The following is a 19,037-nucleotide window of genomic DNA, read 5'->3' on the forward strand; positions in this document are numbered from 1 at the left end:
CTGGAGAATGGAATCTATTTTAATAGGGAGAGCAATGCAATTTTAAGTGGAGAGTCCAGAAGGCCTGTTATCACCGTAGTGTTCATTTGAGTAGAGACTTAAAGAAAGTGAGAAAGTCAGTCATGTGGATATCTGAGGGAACAGTGTTTCTGGCAAAGGGAATTGCATGGGCAGGAGTGTGTTTGGTTTGTTGGAGAAATGACAGACAATGAAGCCCTGCAGAAATGATAGTAAGGATAGTGGGAAGCAGGGCGAGTTACAGAAGCACCAAGGATTCTGGATTCTCCTGGAGGGGGAGATTAATAAAACTTGGAGCTATACATTTGAGCACTTACTATGTGCTGGGCACTATCTTTTTTAACCTTCAAACAACCTTATGGGTTATAAGTAGAAACATTATCCCCATTTTAGCAGATAAGGAAATTGAGTCACAAAGAGGTCATAGATCCTGCCTGAGGTCACAAATCTAGTAGGCGGTGGGTCCAGGGGTTTTTCCTTACGTATTCATAGGGAACTCAGAAGCAGAGGCCATTTCAACATAGTGGGGTTGAAGGCTTGGCTTACTTGCATGAATGGAGAAACGGGAAAGAGTATTCTAGAAAAAGAGAACAGCATAAACAATGATAAGGAGGGATAGACATGCTAGATCTCCCAATAGAGCCATAGCCATAGAAGCTAGATTTCTAGATAATCATGCAGTGAAAATTCCTCTCCTCATTTAACATACATTTAATGAGCAACTACTGTGTGCCAATATTTGCTGTAGTACTAGGAATGTAATGCTGAACAAGACAGAAAAGATTCCTGTCCGTATGGTGCTGACATGGGTATCCCCATCTTACAGATGATCCAATGGATGCTTAGTGAGTTTAACTGGTGGCCCCAGGTCAGTGGGTTTAATTGGTGGCTCCAGATCATGTAGCTTGCAAAGAGAGAAGCCAGGATTCTGGCAGTGCTGGGTTTTCCAGTTCTATGAGGTCTTTTCCTCAAGTATATGTAGCTCAAGGGTCAAGGACTTGCTCTCAGATCTGTCCTGGCTCTTCCTCTCCTGCCCACACCCCACTGATAGGCAAGTAGGAATGGTATCTTGAGAAAAGTCTGGCTGCAGAGGGGGCCTTGGAGACAAAGCCAGTGTGTCTCCCATTTTCCCACTCTTGATCTCTCAGTCTCTTGGCCTATCCTTTGCCTCACCAACACCTCTACAATGATTTCAGAGGAGAACTCCCATCTGTCGAGCCCTTTACATTTTCCTATTCATCCTCATGCCTCTCACTTCCATGGCGTCACAAGCCCATGAGGTCGGTATAATGATTGTCCCCCTTTTACAGATCTGAGTACCTTGGAGCTAGGAGTGGGGCAGGGATTTAGCGAAGATGGTCTAACCAAAGGCCAATGGAGACTTGATGTCTTATTTCTAATCTCAGGTCCTGTGCTCTTGTGGCTGATATAAACTTGAACATTTTTCTTTTTTTATCAAAAACCTTCAATGGCTATCACTACCCTGAGGATGAAGCCCAGTCTCTGTAGCGTAGCCTACAATGCCCTTATGGAAAGTGACCCTGGGGATGTCTCTCAATCCTCATCTCTCACAGTTCCCCAAGAGGAACTCCATGCTTCAGTTGCAGTAAACCCCATTATCTCACCCCTGGGCCTTTGCATATGCTGTTTCCTGTTCCAGAACTGCTCTTCTCGAGCCTCTCAGCCAGAATAACTCTCCTCATCCCCCAGTCTGCACAAGGACCCCCTCTGCTGAGCTCTCACAGCCCACATTCTAAACTCAATTGCCCCTGAGGCAATTGCTCCATTGTTCATCAGTTTTCTCCTGGCCTGGGAGCACCTTGAAGGCTCTGGGTCCCTGGTGTGTAGCAGATGGGTCCCTGGTGTGTAGCAGATGCAGGACACATCAATCAAGGCAGAATGCAGAGTCTAAACTCAATTCCTGTCTCCATCATTTACCCACAGGGTGACCAGGGTGGCAGCCTCCAAGATGGCCTTCAATATTTCCCACCTCTTGGCATCTCAACTTTGTTCAATTCCCTCCCTTGTTGTATCAGGATTGGTTAGTGTGACCCATAGAATATGGCAGAAGTGATAGTATGTCACCTCTGAGGTTAGGTCATAAAAGAGAGTATGGCTTCTTCCTTCTCTCTTGAATCACTTGCTCTGGAGGAAGCCACCTGCCATATTGTGAGGATGCTCAGGCAGCTCTGAGGAGAACCTCACATGGCAACAAACTGAGGCCTCTTATCAAACAGCCAAGGCAGATCCTTCACCCCTAGTCCAGCCTTCAGATGTGGGCCAACCATTTACCAACACTTTAAAGTTCTGGTAATTTGTCAATGCTTTAAGAAATTAATTTATGTAAAGTGCCTGGTACTTAGAAATCACTACGTATACATTTGCTATTATTTAAAAAATTATTTTATTTAAACACCACAATCCCCTAAGAGAAAGACTATTATTCCCATCTTACAAATGATCGGACTGAAGCTTAGAGAGGTCAAGCAAATTACATAAGGTCATATAGTTAGCTATGGTCATGTAACAAGTTAGTCCAAAAGTTAGCTGCTTAAAAAAGAAAAAAAGAAATCATATCATTTCTGTGAACCAAGAATTCTGGAGTGGCTTAACTGGGTGGCTCTGGCTGAGGGTTTCTCAGAAGGTTCGTCAAGATGTTGGATTTTATTCTGAGATGGGATTTTGCTCTGTTGCCCGGGCCGCAATGAGCTATGATTGTGCCATTGCCCTCCAGCCTGGGCAAGGGAGTGAGATCCCATCTCAAAATATAAAATAAACTGAGGCTCAGAGAGGTAAAGTAACTTACCTAAGACCACACAGCTGCTAAGGGGCAGAGCTGGGATTGTGAACCGAGTGCTCTGAGAGCCCCACTCGTCACTATGCTCTGTGCTGTCTCATATATCAAGGACTTAGCTGGTTCCAGACATGTAGAAATCGCTCAGTCAACATTAGCTAGTATCACAAAATGATTTTTGCTATTTCTTAATAACTTGCTGGTATTAATTCTCAAGTAACTAGTAAGTTCATTCAGTTGATGAATTAATGCTTTACCATGGAATTCTTTTTATCTCTAAGACCTTCCTTGATTTGTTCTAAGTTTGAGCTCCACGAGCCAGGAAACCCAGAGCTCATATATGTTACCTATGCATGCTTCAGGCACTCCGCTACACACTTTACTAATGCTACCTCAGTTAATCTACCACCAGCCTCTGGCAATATCATGATCTTCCTTTTACAGATTGGGAAACTGAGGCAATGAGGCAGCTGAGCAGGAGTTTCCCGTCCAAAGTCAGGTGGCTTTCACTGCCCATGCTGTAACCTACCATAGTTGCAGACCTGGCTCACAGGCATATCAGAAGGCCAGGGAAAAATCTTTCAATTTAACCACACCAAGACACTCTCTGAATCTGGTCCTTTCTAAGCATATCTAGTAGTTTCCACCAAAACACATTTCCCGAGGCCTTCAGAGCAGCTTCTTGGCTCTATGAAACCCCCCAGCTGGGGCCTTCCTTCCTGTTTTAAGAAGTGAAAGCATAGAGACACCAGCCCAGGCCCAATATAGTTTCAGATCTAAATTTAACAACAATAACTCGGCTCCAGCCTGACCCTGCAGAGAAGAAAGGGGAGCAGGGGGGAAAAAAAAAGCAACAACTAATTCTTCACAAATTAGGACAATAATAAAGTTCCTTTCAAGTGTCAGGGCATATTCTTAGCAAGAGCGTAACACCTAAATCAAGTCCAGGCTGTAAAAATGGCATAATAGCAGGAAGCCAGGCTACAGGCCTGACTTCCTCCGGGGAGACAGGGGATTTGCGGGGGTGTCAGGAGGCTGGACAGGCAGGGATGGAGCCAGGCAGGGCCCAGCTCACCGGGAGGCACACACCTCTGTCTGGCCTCCACACTGAGCCCCATCTGGGGTTGCCCATACAGCCCCCTGCATAGGCCTTTGGTACTAGAGCCTTTAACGGTCATCAGTGTACCTCTTGTCCACCCTCTCAGCCTGTCTTCTTAGAATGGCCCAAGTGCACATCTGAAAATGCAAGTCAAATGGGGCAAAATGCACCTCGTGGAACAACAAGAACGGGGAGCCCAATGGCCTGAGGGCCCAGCTGCTGGGCTCTGGAGCTCCTTGCACAAACAGGAGGCTGTGTGTTCTGTGGGCCATCCCCAGCCAATGTCTGAAAACAGCAGGATACTAAGGCAGACCCGTTCCTGGGAGACACAGAATTCCTTTCATAGTTCAAGGGCTCCTCATGGCTTTGATGAATCTTTCTTGGACAGCTTGGCAGCCTGGGATGCTTCCACCCAAGCTTCTTTGTATCTCCTTCACTAGGAATCAGACCTGTATGCCAGTCCTCCAGCTAGCTCTCCTGCCTTTCTCAGCTCTCTCTCCATTTTCTCTCCAACAGGCACTTCCCCTAAAAAAACCTTTCCACATTTAATCTCGTCTTGGCACCTGCATCTTGGAGGACCCAGATGAGCACATTGGGTCATGTCACTTCTCACTGTAACACCCTTCCAGGAGTTTCTTTTTTTGCCAGAAGAAAATCTGAATTCCTTGCACTGGCCTACAAGGCCCATGACACTTCTCTAACCTCAAATACTCTTCTCCTCCCCTTGATGGTATTCTTGCTGTTCCTTGAACATCCCAAATTGTTTCTGCCTCAGGGCCTTTGCACCTGCTCTTTCTGCTGCCCAGACCACTCTTCTCTGGTCCTGGAAGCTTCTCACTCATCCAGCAGGTCTCAGCTTAAACATCACCTCCTCAGAGAGGTCTTACTTGATCGAAACAGGCTTCCTGTCTGTGCTCCCCAATCAATACCCACTCCTTACACTGCGAAAACACATCAGACTTTGCACTTAGTTGATTTGTCTGACAGCCCTTCTTGAATGTAAGCATCTTGAAATATCATAGCCAGCATTTACTGAGGACTGACAAGGGGCCAGGCACTGGGTAAGAGCATCACATGTTTTAACTCATTCGATCCTCTCCCAATCCCTGTGAGGTGTAGGTACTACTGTTGTTGCAGATGAAGAAACTGAGGCACAAGAATAAATGAATTTCCTGGGGTCATAAAACCGGGCAGCAGAAGAGCAGGGCCTGGATTCAGGCTATCTGGCTCCAGCATCTGCCCTCTCGGTGGGGATGCCGTTTTGCCTCCTGTGAAAAGATGACACCATTGTATACAAACAAGGATTTCCAGGGCTTCGTCCTGTGTCTGGCACCGAGTACACACTTTGCAAAATAGAGCTGCCAGAGGCGTTTAAACCACAGCAACTCCATCTTCAATAGGGGCTGGGTAAAATAAGGCTAAGACCTACTATGCTGCATTCCCAGAAGGTTAGACATTCTAAGTCACAGAATGAGATAAGAGGTCAGCACAAGATACAGGTCATAAAGACCTTGCTGATAAAACAGGTTGCAGTAAAGGAGCTGGCCAAAACCCATCAAAACCAAGATGGTGACGAGAGGGACCTCTGGTCAACCTCACTGCTACACTCCCACCAGTGCCATGACAGTTTATGAATTCCATGGCAACATCAGGAAGTTACCCTCTATGGTCTAAAATAAAAAGGGGATGTATGAATAATCCACACCTTGTTTAGCATATAATCAAGAAATAACCATAAAAATGGACAGCCAGCAGCCCTTGGGGCCGCTCTGTCTATGGAGTAGCCATTCTTTTATTCCTTTACTTTCTTAATACACTTGCTTTCACTTTCTTTACTCTATGGACTCACCTCAAATTCTTCGTTGCACGAGATCCAAGAACCCTCTCTCGGGGTCTGGATCAGGACCCTTTCCAGTCACAGAACTGATTTATTGTGTGCCTCTTGCAGACTAGATGCTTTCCATTAAAAAGCCCTATTCGCTTTGCACAAGGACCCTGGAAGATGGGCCTGCAGTTAGTCTCCATTTGCCAGCTCCCCCTATTCTCTACCCTTCTCTGTCCTGTGCCCCTGAAGCTGACCCCTGTGGATGACACCTCCTAGCACCCCTGTGGTGTGCTTCTGGCTGGGGTCATCTAATAGGAAGCACTGGCAGGAGATCAAAGGGAAGAAGGAGAAAAGCCAGGTGTTTCTTCCTTGTTTCCTCCCTAATTCAGAACCACATTTCTGGAGGGGTGTGTCCGTCCCTGACCTGTGCCAGGTGACTCATCCACCATGACCCCAGCCCTGCCTGGGCTCCTGAAACCCTTCCTCTTTTCTTCCGACTTCAGCTTATGGATGTGAACAGCTCTCCACTGTTGCTAGACTCCTGATGCCTCAGCACCTCATGTGATTAACCCCCTCCACCCCGCTGTAAGTAGTCCCTTAATTAAACTCTCATAGTTTGAACCATCTAGGGCAGATTCTATCACCAGCAGGCATTGCATTGCAATGAGATTGCAAGCATTAAGATGGCTTATCCTGTTTTACAGATGAGGACAAAGAGGCTTAGCGATTACAGGCACCAGCCCAAGGTCACATGACTCAACTTACTGGGAGCACTCTAGTGTGCCTGCCCCCAGTTCACCTCCTCTGTCCATTTCTCATGCTGCTCATTGTTACAAAGAGCCATCTGAACCCAGTGGTTAAGAGGACTGGCTTTTGAAGTCATATAGACCTGGGTTCAAGGCCCAGCTCTATGACCTGGGGCAACTTATCTGCTCCCGGCTGAGCCTTATTTTCTTCATCTGAAAAATATGGAGAATTACAATGAGCATGCATAGTAATTGACATAACAGTTTTCACCTTCCAAGGTTGCAGTTAGGTTTAAATGTAAATGTAATGTAAATGTAATGCATTGTAAATGTAAATGTAAATGTATATGTCATTCTTAGCAGAATACCCAGAACATGGTAAGAGCACAATAAATATACCCAGGCATCATCATCGTCATCATCATCATCATCAATTATTATTATTGTTATTAATATTCCCTGTCCACCAACATCATTTCCAGACTTGCTACTCCCAGAAGATAACAGAACAATTCACAGAAGACAAGATGAGCTAATAAGCCCAAGCTATTCATAGCCTCTGCTGAGTTTATTCTTACCAGGGCAGGACAGCAGACCCCAGAGTAACTAACTGGGTCAAAGTTGGACCTGACCCCTCCTTTCCTGCCCCCCTCCTCAGCCCTGGCACAGGAATTATCACATCGCCCATCGCCTCTGAAGGCCATCCCTGCTGTGAGGCTTTGATAGGGAAAGTGTGAAGAACAAAGACCATTGTTCACAGAGGCGGCTGGTGCCTCTCAGGCCCCAGGCCAGCTTCCCAGGGGTGAGGTCTGGCTCCGAAGACACAAAGACGAAAGTCATTAGGACCAGGGACAAACAATGACGGAATCTCTTCTATTTACCTGAACTGGAGGGGGCTGCCAAGTGGAAAACAATGAGGCTGAGATGCTGGACATATTCTCCCTCTGCCCTCTCCTCACTGAGTTTCTTTTGAAATAGTGGGACAGTGTACGGCCCAGGAGGCTCAGGGATTGGCTTCAGATCTGTTTCTGGAAAGAGAACATATGACCGTGTTTAAGAGAGTAGGCTGGGACACCCAACTGCCTGGGTTCCAATTCTAACTCCATCATAATCAGCCAAGTAACTCGGGTTTAGTGATGTCATTCTCTAAACTTCAGTATCTTCAGCTGTAAAGTGGAGATAATAATCATACCTCCCTCGCCTAAGCTGCATGTAACTGGGACCTAATTGAGGGCTCCTTATAGGATGTCAATCATTAGCATCATAAATAGCAGCAGCAGCAGCTCTGTGTGGCTTTGGGCAAGTTCCCTGCCCCTTGCTGAAACTTCATATTTATATCTATCAAATGGGAATAAGAAATCAGTTCCAGAAATCAGGTGAGAATTAATGAGGAGATAAAAGCCACTGGGAAACTGGAAGGCTATACCGAATTGGAAGCAAGCTCTCATGAAAAATAGTCCTGGCTCACCTCTGTGTGGCAGTCCACGAACCTTGACCCATGTGTCCTTCTTCCCTGGCTACTGCCCCCATATGCAAAGGGGAGATAGGGACAGCATCTTCCTTGTGGGCTGAGTGCCCTGAGGGTTCAAGGGGGTAACAACCCTGATAAAGCACTTCGCATGTGCTTTGCGCATATCGAGTGCCCAACACGTTACCGATTATTTTACTATTAAGACATTGAAGTTTTCAGTAAGGCCAGGAGCAGACATAGGGAAGTAACTAACAGAAATTAACATGCTGCCCAACCAGAATGGCTGCACTGCCCAAGCATACCCATTTTACGGAAGGAAAAACTGAGATCTGGGAGACAAAGTGGGTAGGAGAAGGAGATGCACTTTCGAATGTCCTGTGGCACCTGGTGAGTTCAGGTCTTTTTTACTGGAGTCCTTACCAGCCAGGAAAAATGGCAATGGCAGGAAATGTAGAGTGAATCCTCATCACTCCTTGACCCCAGCATCCTCACTCCTTTGCTGTCACACACCCAGGTGTTGATGTGGTTTAGAACAGACAGACATTTCCTTGTCCCTCTGTAGGGAAATCAACTCAGACTGGCTGAAGCCATGTCTCAGGCCTGCTTGTATTGGCTTAATTCTTAAGTAGGTGCATCTCATGGTGGCAAGATGTCCACCAGCAGTTCCCAACAGATATTCTACCAGCTCTGCAATCTCAGCGGAAAAAAAAAAAAGAAAAAAGAAAAGAGTTCTTCTTTCCTATTATTTCCAGCCAGAGTTCTAGCATTGCTGGTTGCCACTGGACTGCCTTGGGTCTCATGACCCTGTATCTATTCCTGAGGACCAGGAGATGAAATTTGCTGATTGACCAAACTGGGACAAGGAGTAGGTCCCTTCCCTTTGGAAGTCAAAGACTAGAAGTGAGGGAATGAATGGTATCCTGTGGGAAAATCAGGGTGCAATTACCAAGAGAGGTGAATATACTGACTACTTCCCTATAATCTAGTTTTTACCTTTATAACTTTAAATATACAGAATCATAGAGCTGTACTCTTTTGTGTCTGGGTTTTTTTCTCCATACTATGTCTGTGGGATTTATCCATGTGTTTGCATGTAGCAGCGTTTCATACTTCACCAGCAGACAGTATTCTACTGTGAAAATACATAGTAATTCATGTATCCATTATGCTGTGTGGGTATTTAAGCTGTTTCAAGTTGTTTGCTGCTGAGAACATTCTGGGTACAACTCTTAGTGCACATAAGGACATGTTTCTGTTTGATGGGGTTATGGTGCTGATTCGAGGCTCCTAGTTCCTTTTTAAAATTCCAAATTCCTTTCTACCAAATTCTTCTACAAGCGTTAACTTCTACTTGAGTTTCTAACCTTCCAGCCTGCCCCCCAGATTATGAACTAGCCAGCCCCCATGATTATGTGAGCCAGTTCCTTATTAAAATCTTAAGATAAATGTACACACACACACACACACACACACACACACACTATTGATTTTGTTTCTTTAGAGAAAAGCCTCCAACCCAACTCAATACTTTACTCTGTTAACAGGAATATACCTAGGCATCATTGATAACTTGCTTGAGAATGAGGCTTGATAAGAAAAAATGTGGTGGTGACATAAGAAAACACTGCAGTAAAAACAAATTCAAAGAAAGGCCAAAATGACATGTTGATTTTTAAGCCTGCAAATACCTAAAAATGTCAGGAGATACTGAATGAGCACTTACTGCATGCCACATTTGTGCTCATTTTACGGATGAAGAAAACTGAGGCTCAGAAAGAGGATACAGGTTCTGTAATTTGCACAACTATTAAAAGATAAAGGTTAGATCAAATGGATACTCCTAACCAACAAACTCTGCTTCCGTCTCCTTTTGAAGGGGCAGTTTGGGAAACCCCTGAAGGCTAGCTTTCACCTTTGAGATCAGTGTCTTCTTGGCATACCTCTAGGGAGAAATATGTAGCCTCACACCCACATGTGCACCCAAAGCCATATCACGCATTGGAGAAATTGAGTAATGGATCCAATTCTTAACCCCAATCTAATCCTAACCCTCCAGTCAACCACCCAGCAATGGCTTTGACCACCTGACTCATGGTTGCATATTTTAATGTGCAACGGTAATAATTGAAACACAATTATCCCAAGACTCTGCCACCAGCCAGTAGCAAGGCAAGAAGTCAACAGTTTATAGAAAGGGCAGAGACCCTCACTCCACATTTCTAACTGCAGAACCAAGGTTGACCTGAAGCCACGGTTGACCTCACATGCCATCTGGTATGCGGTTTCCAGACTCATCTCTGTAGTCTCACCTTTCCAGGTTGTCATCTACTCAGTGGCCAGAGGGCTTTTGACAAAACATAAACCTGATCATATCACTTTCCTGCTCACAGTCTTTCTATGGCTCCCTATTACTTTTAGAATAAACTTCACAGTTTGGTCTAAAAGGCCCTCCATGATCTGACTCCTATTTATTGTTCAGGGCTCCTGTCTTATTGTTTCTTGAACTTTCTGCTCCAATAATCCTGTATTATTTGTAGTTGCCACAAACTCGGTTTACTCTTTCAAGCCTCCATGGCTTTGCTTTGCTGTTCCCCTGTGTGTGGAAAGCCCTTCCCCTATCCTGTCTTCCTGAGAGCTCCTCTTCATCCTTCAAAACCCAGCTTAAGCAATGTCATTTCCTCTGCCTCTGAAGCCTGGCCTCCCTTATGGAATTAATCCCAACTTCTCCTGCCTACTTTATTATTGCCAAATTCCCCACTCTCATGCTTCCAATGAGCACCCAGGGTTCTCTGTACTTCATAGCCCTTAACACGCACTTTCTCATGTGGCTTGTTTACTGCTTTGTCTTCCCAGCTAGACCTTGGCCTCCTTGAAGACAGAACCATATCTACTGTGTCCATTATCATATCCCCATTGCCAGCACAGTGCCTGGCACACAGTAGGTGCTCAGTAAATATGGTTGGGAAAAAAAAGGAAGAAAGAAGAGAGAGAGGAAGGGAGAAAAGAATCAAGTGTTCTAACTATTCTATTAGACTGTGGATTTGCATATTGATCTCTGTCTTAACAGACCCAGGTACAAGTCAAGACACACAGTAGGCCTTTCATAAATGTTTGCTAAATTAAAAAAGTAGCACTGCAGATGCCCCTACAAAATCCAGCAGGGCCCCACCACTTCAAGCTAGTAGCCCTCATGCCTTCGTTCCCATTAGCTACAGCTTAAGAACACCTCCCAAGCCTTCCTCTTCCCCGCCCTGCAGTCAGAGCGCCTTTGTTTTCCAACACAAGACCCCTTCAGTGATTTTGTTTTTCATGGAAAAGCCAGGCAAGTTCATTACATTGTGTTCCTGCCTTGGAGATCATTGTCATTCATCCAACATCAAAGTCAGAGCCATGATCAGCTCATTTAAGACTTGTTCCACCCATATTTTCTTACAACCAGGAAATGGGGAATTTCCTTCATTTTTTAAACCATCCCAGTGAGTCTCTGCCACATGGCTTCCTTTACAAACTTTTCTTGAAACACAAGGATGGAATCATACCTCCCTCACCACTAGTGGTCATTAGGGGCCCCAGCCTTCCTCTGATCCTTATCAAACACTTGTCCAGCACATTGTAATGACAGTATTTTTTATTTACATAACACCTTTCTTTGGGGGCCAGGGTTGGGCTGTAAGGGAGTGAAAGCCAGATTGAAGCCTTGCACAGATTTTTGCTTCATTTATCCTGCAAGGCTTGCAATGGTGATCTTTAATGGGAAAACATAACAAAGCTCTCTAAACAGTTAGAGAGAAGAGTGATTTGCCTACAGAGCCAAGGCATGTGCCAGGATGGAAAACAGCTGCCTGACCTTCTATGCCTTTGTTCCATGCTGGTTGTTATTTATTTCCCAGATTCGTAAGTCTCTAGATTTGAGTTAACATTCACTTGAGAGCTAGCAATTCAAATAAGTTCCTGTTACCCATATTCCCTGCTGAGTTTCCAATTTTTCCTCCATCAGCATCTATGGCACCACCCTCTGCTGGTTGACCTCTTACCTCCTGTCATCGGCCTTATTTGGGGATTCCTCCTCCTCTTTTGTCTTAAATGTTCTATTCCTGAGCATTCAGGTCTCAAGCCTTTCTCATCTCACTCTTGGTCATTCCATGCTCTCTCTCAGCTTTGATGGATAATTCCAAAGTCTGGAACTACAGCCCAGACCTAAATGAGCTCCAGATGTGAATGATGTGTTAGGGTAGGTTAAGCTGCTATAACAAACAATACCCAGATCTCTTGGGCTTATAATAATAAAGATGTATTTCTCATTCACAGTCCAGTGCAAATCAGCAGGGCTAGCTCTGCTCCACTTAGTCATTCAGGGTCCCAGGCAGCTTCTGTATTATGGCTTTGCCATCTTCCAGGGCAGTGATTCTCACACAGAAACATTTGGCAATGTCTAGAGATACTTTTGACTATCTGGAGGCAGAGGCAACTTGACATTTAGTTAGTAGAGTTCAGGGATGCTGCTAAATACCCTATAATACACAAAACAGTCTCTCATAACGAAGAATCATCTGGCCCACAATATCAGTTGAAAAAAATCTGCTCTAGGATATCAGAATCCTCTACTGGATCTTTTGCATCTGGCTAGCAGGTGAGCAAGGAGAAGTCCTGGAAGATTATGTGGGAGTTTTAGAGGCCAGGCCTAGAAGGCATATATGCTACTTTTACCCATATTTCACTGAACAGAATTCAGTTACATGCTCTTACCTAACTGCAAGAGAGGCTGGGAAATGAAGTCTACTTGTGTGGCCAGGAAAAAAATGACCCAACTTTAGGTAAAGACATGATGTGTCCCTGTCATAGACAGCTTAAACTCAATGTGTCCCATCCTGAGTATGTCACCTTCTCTAGGTCTCCCAAATCTCCCCTTCTTTCTGCATAACTCACATTCGTTTACACTAATTCTCATCTGTCCTCCATTCAGATTCAATCTTATCTCCTTCCATGGACAATAACTTTATCTCAAAGGAACAACTTCCTCATGGAACACCCCCAGACCCCCAGATTATCTAAGGCCAGCTCTGGAATATCTAAGTAGTACCCAGCTGTTACTATCACATTGCTCTGTTTATTTTCCTTCATAGCACTTAGCACCACTGTGTGTGTGTGTGTGTGCGCACGTGTGCATGTGTATTCACTTTCTTGTTTGTTATCTATTTCCCACACTAAACTGAAGGCTCAAGAAGGGTGGGGTGCTTATTTGTCTTGTTCACTGCTATTCCCAGCACCTTGTAGAATGCCTGACACACAGTAAGAACTCAATAAATACTTGTCGAATAAACAAATTAATCCTTCCTGTACAAAACAGTTCAATTGGTCTAAAATACAGGTGAGGCCGTAGCACTTCCCCATTCTAATCTCCTAAAATATTTAAGTCCAAACTCTTCAGCCTGCCATTCAAAGCCATTCATGATCTGGCCCTATACTACCCTCCCACATTTTCCTCATATATTCCTAGCTATGTGCCTTATACTTTGAGCACCCTACACTTCAGCTCACAAGTCTTTGTATATAACACGTCCACTACATTTTGTTTGTTTGTTTGTTTGTTTGTTTTGTTGAGATGGAGTTTTGCTCTTGTTGCCCAGGGTGGAGTGCAATGGCGCAATCTCGGCTCACTGCAACCTCAGCCTCCCAGGTTCAAGCGATTCTCCTGCCTCTGCCTCCTGAGTAGCTGAGATTATAGGCACACACCACCACAATGAATTTTTTTTATTCTCAGATCTCTGTCTTTGCATATACTATTCCATTGCCTGGAATACTTCATTTTCCTTCACTTGGTAAACTACTACTCATTCCTCAATACCCTGTTCTTTCTGATGACCCTGGTAGTCATTCACTCCCTCCTCTTCATTCCCTATGTACTCTTTGAAATACACTGCGATTGTTTTCTCTGTGGTTCCTTTCTCCCCCATTAGACCATGGGTTCCTCATGAAAAGGGAGAATGTTTTACTTGATTGTGTGGCCATTTCCCACCACAATGCTTAGCAGAATGCTGGGCTCCAAGCAGGTGCTCAGAACATGTGTGAGGAAATCGAAGGTGGGTGCATGGATATTCTGGTCACAATCTCCATGTTCTCTGGCCATTTTCTCGAAGGAGCCAAGAACCCAATATGATTATGCTGTGCTTTCCCTGGGATCACAGCCATATTCACTGCAGAACCAACTGGTGCTCAGAAACATCTGCTGCTGGATCCAAATCACCAGATTGAGTGCAACTGGCAATCGATTGATCACTGGAAGCAAAATGAGTGGAGGTGCCAGGTCACAGGGGAGCAGGGAACAGCCAGACCCAGCACTGCTGGCTACACGCCTGATGTCAGTCAGCAAAGGGGCTCCAAAAAGTTTAGCTGGGCTGGCCACTACCTCCTGGTCGGGGAATTCTAAAAACTTCTCTCATGCCTAACTCTTGTTAGGCAGGTCAGATCTCAGCTTAAAAATGCTGCTTACTCAAGGAGTCCTTCCTGATCCCCAAGACCGTGTTAGAGGTCCCAGGTATACAGGGCTCTGTAATACCCCTTTATGCAGTAATCACTGTTGTAAGCCTGTCTGCTCCATCAGAGTGTAAGTTTTCATGGGAGCAGATCTGGGTCCGGCTTATTCTTTGCTGTATTCCCTGTATTTCCACAGTCCCTGAAACAGAGTCAGCTCTCCGTATCAGTTCGGGTCCTATCACGGAAACAGAAACCATTGTGGATATGTGAAACTGAGGGACTTTAATGCAGGGAAGGGATTACCCAAGGGATGGAAAATCTGAGAGGCCAAAGGGGATGGTGAGCGACTCAGAGATTAACCAAAGCAGGGAGTTCCTGCCACCCCAAGACTGGGGGACAGAAGGAAAAGGAGATGTGACTGAAGCCCAGAATTGGGGTCTCCTGGTGGGAAGTGGAACCACAATGGGCCTTGTAGAGACTGCTGAATACAAAAAGAAGATGCAGTGTCCCGGGACAAAAAGTAAGGTGTATTAGTCTGTTCTCATGCTGTTAATAAAGACATACCCAAGACTGGGTAATTTATAAAGGACAGAGCTTTAATGGACTCACAGTTCCACATGTCTGGGGAGGCCTCACAATCATGGCAGAAGGCAAGGACAAGCAAAGGCACATCTTACATGGTGGCAGGCAAGGAGAGCTGGTGCAGGGGAACTCCCCTTTATAAAACCACCAGATCTCATGAGACTTATTCACTACCACGAGAACAGCATGGAAAAGACCTGCTCCCATGATGCAATTACTTCCCACCAGGTCCCTCCCATGACAGGTGGGAATTATGGGAACTATAATTCAAGATGAGATTTGGGTGGGGACACACCAAAACCATATCAGAAGGGAAGAAAATACTCTGGGCATTCCCTGTCCCCTGCCCTCCAATATGTAATGAGTACCACCAGTGCAAACAAAGTGATGGAAAAGCTGGGACCTGCAGCTTGCAGAGACCAGCTCCTGAGATACAGAGTCAGGCAAGAGAAGGGTGAAGAATAGGTCTGACAGCAGATGGGTTCTGGACCCACTCTTAGGAGACCTGGATGACCTTCTGCCTTGGGACTGTGCATTAGTCATTAGTCATGGTGAATGAGGTTAAACTGCAATAACAAAAACACCCCTAATTTCAGTGACCCAAAACAACAAAATTTCCTTCCTTGTTCATGCTACAGGTAAGACCCTCAACAGGAGTGTCTGCTTGTCATTGTTCAGTGGCTCATGCTGACAAAGGCACTGTGTAGACACGTGCTTCCATGACCATTCTGGTAAGAGAAGAAAGAGCTGTAGAGATGTGCACTGGCAATTAAATACTTCCATTTAAAAGTTACATCTATCACTTCTCACATGTCACTGGCCAAGCAAGTCACATGGTCATAATTAATTTTAAATGATAGGGGAAATGTAATCACCTCATATCCTCTAAAGAAGAAGACAATTGGAAATATAGGTGAGCAGAAATAGTTAATGTTTATCACAGCTCCCTTACCTGGCTCCTACCCAATTCCAGAGTGTCTGCCAGTTATTGTCACTACCTAAAACACCCCCACCTACACACAACACATATTTCCAACTGCCTCCCTAGGGACCCATTGAGAATGATGCTATAAAATTATATTTATTTGCAATAAGAGATGATCACACCACACTGATTTTGAAAACAGCGAGTCATAGAAACTTAGCACCTTAAAACAATAAGTGTATTATCTCACAGTGTCCGTGGCTAAGAAACTCAAGAGTGGCCTGACTGGGCAATTCTGTCTCTGAAGTTCTCCTGAAGTTGCAGTCAGATGTTGTTGAGGACACAGTGTCATCTGGAGGTTTGACTGGGGCTGGAGGATCTGCTCAAGATGACTCACTCACATGGCTGGCAAGTTGTTATATAGACTACAGCACTATATTTTGTTTAAAAATTATGGATATCATACATTTTTTATAATGGTAGCTAGCCACCAGCATGGACCCTAAGGATCCTTGCCTCCTAATCCTTGGGTCGTCTTCATCCACATTCCCACACTATGTCAGAGTTGGTCTCTGTGATCAATAGAATATGGCACACATGATGGAGTATGTCTTCAAGTCTAAATAAAAAATGTCATTGCTGCTTCTGTTTTGCTTCCTCTTTGATCACTCATTTTGAAGGAAGCCTGCTGCCATATTGTGAGGGCACTCAAGCAGCTTATGGAAAGAAAGGTCTTCCTGGTGAGAAACTGAGGTCTCCTACAAACACCTAGAACCAACTTCCCAGCCATAGGAGTGTCCAAACTTGAAAGCAGATCCTCCAGAGCCAATCAAGCTTTCAGATGAGACTGCAGTCCCAACAACATCTGACTGTAACTTCATGAGAGATACTGAGCCACTAATGCTCTGATAAGCTGCTCTTAAATTCCTGACCAGTGGAAACTGAGATAATAAAATTTATTGACTAAGTTGCAAAGTTTTTGGACAATTTTTGAGATACTCATGTAGACATCTGTAGGGTATGCAATGGTTTGAATGTTTTCCTTACATTTCAGGTGTTGGAAACTTAATTCCTAAATTCATACACTGATGTGTTTCGAGGTGGGGCCTTTGAGGAGGCCATTACGATTAAATAAAGTCATCAGGGTGGAGCCCCCAGGATGAGACTGATGGCTTTATAAGAGAAAGAGAGATTTCAACTAGCATGCTGATTTTGTCTTGGCATGAGATGCCTTCCACCATGTCATGACATGGCAGGAAGGGCCTCACCAGATGCTAGCACCATGCTTTTGGACTTCTCAGTCTCTAGAATCATGAGCTAAACAAATTGTTATTCTTTAAAAATTACCCAGTCTGTGGTTTCAGTTATAGCAAATAGACTAAGTTATAGAAAATAAACTAAGACAGGATATATGTATATATCTTCAGAGAAAATTTTTAAAAGGATAATATTATGGGAGGAGGTATTTATTTTCTTCTTAGTGCTTATCCAATCTTTACGTTTTCTAAAGTGAACACATATTACATGGAATAGAAGAGAAGACAAACAGGAAGAAGAAGAGGGAGAAAGAGAAACAGCAGCAGCAATTGGGTGATAAAGAGTCTTTTATCAGCTGCTTCAAGCATAAAAATAAGCTAGACTGTGCTAGTGAGTCTGTATAGCTGCCAGTGCAGATAATTTGTTAAGGAAGATGACAGAGCCAAAGGAATAACCTGCCAATGTTCATCTTGGGCCTCCCCATCTAGTTAGCTCTGCTTTGAGCTGCTCAGAGAATGTGTTTGGAAGCACTATGATGCTGGAGACCCATGGCCTGGAAGGGGCGGGGATGTTGCATTTGGAAAACCTAAAGGTTTCTGAACTGGCAAGATATGTCAGCAAAAAGCCCTTGCCTGTCTAGACAAAAGTTTGATTTTGAATCAAAAAGGGAATGTTTGCAAATAGGAAAGCAGTTTAAGCATTTTTTTCTTCTTTGAAAATAACCATGAATTTTTAACTATCAACCCTAAAGAGAGACAGTGAGACTCCAGCAGTGACACCAGGGATTTTAATCTTGCCCACCCCCTTGGATGGATTGTGAGATGGGGCCATTTCTGAGATTGGACATTGACTCCTTGCACTGAAGAGAGAGGTTTAACAAGGCCCCAGGGCATCCAGGAGAAGAGACAGCTTTCTATAGCAAACATATAAGGCTTGGGAATTGGCATTACTCAGGCAGCCTGAGAAAATGATCAATTTGACTGCTGACAAAGGGAAATCACTGTGCCAGGTTTCGCTGACCTTGTGGGGAAAGAAATCCATGTTGGTTCACCTGGCTCTAACGGTAAGGGTTCTTTTAGGTTGCTGTCTGAAACCACAGTTTCAGCTGAGCCTCAAGGTTCAAGGGAAGGCCTGCCCTGGATGTGGTCCCCCTGAACATTCACTGGCTCTGTTGGCTTGACCCAGCCTTTGGCGGAGAAATTGAGCATTTGAGACTAAGCCGGGTGAGTAGGTTAGATTCATGTGGTTGTAAGTGACAGAAATCTGATGGAGGTTTCTTAGGTAGGAGATACTCGAAATAGCTAGGTTGGGATGTAGCTGAACTTGTGGCAGGACTAGAACAGGAAAAAGGTCCTTGGGGACCCAGGTGGGACCTTTTCTTTACCCTGTGTTTCTGTCTCTGGCTACGGGCTGGCTTCATTCCTCTCTCTTTAACTGCAAACAGACTCCAGTTGCCTCTCCGACCTGCATAGCAGGCATCCCACTGTGCCCAGGTTTGCAGGTTATTTATTCTACCACTAAAAGGGAATGAATCAATATGCATGTGAGTGGCTGTGTATTTTATTTCTTCTCTCCTTATTCTAAATTATCAGGGAGAAACCTCTAATTGGCACATCTTGGGTAAGGTAACTGCCATGGTCTAAACAGGATAACAAATGAGTTTGGACTTATCAGGCATACAACAATGGCCAGGGCCCTTAGCTGGTAGTGAGGCAATCATGGCACCTTGGGGATTCTTTCCAAAAGAATTCTGCTTCCCTATATAAGGGACTCCTGCACCAGTGTGGAGGACTCTGAGCTATTGTTCTCACTCCAAGCAACTGTGAATCTAAACCTACTTGTCATT

The sequence above is a fragment of the Nomascus leucogenys genome, chromosome 10, assembly GCF_006542625.1.
Source record: "Nomascus leucogenys isolate Asia chromosome 10, Asia_NLE_v1, whole genome shotgun sequence".
In the NCBI taxonomy this organism is placed as follows: Eukaryota; Metazoa; Chordata; class Mammalia; order Primates; family Hylobatidae; genus Nomascus; species Nomascus leucogenys.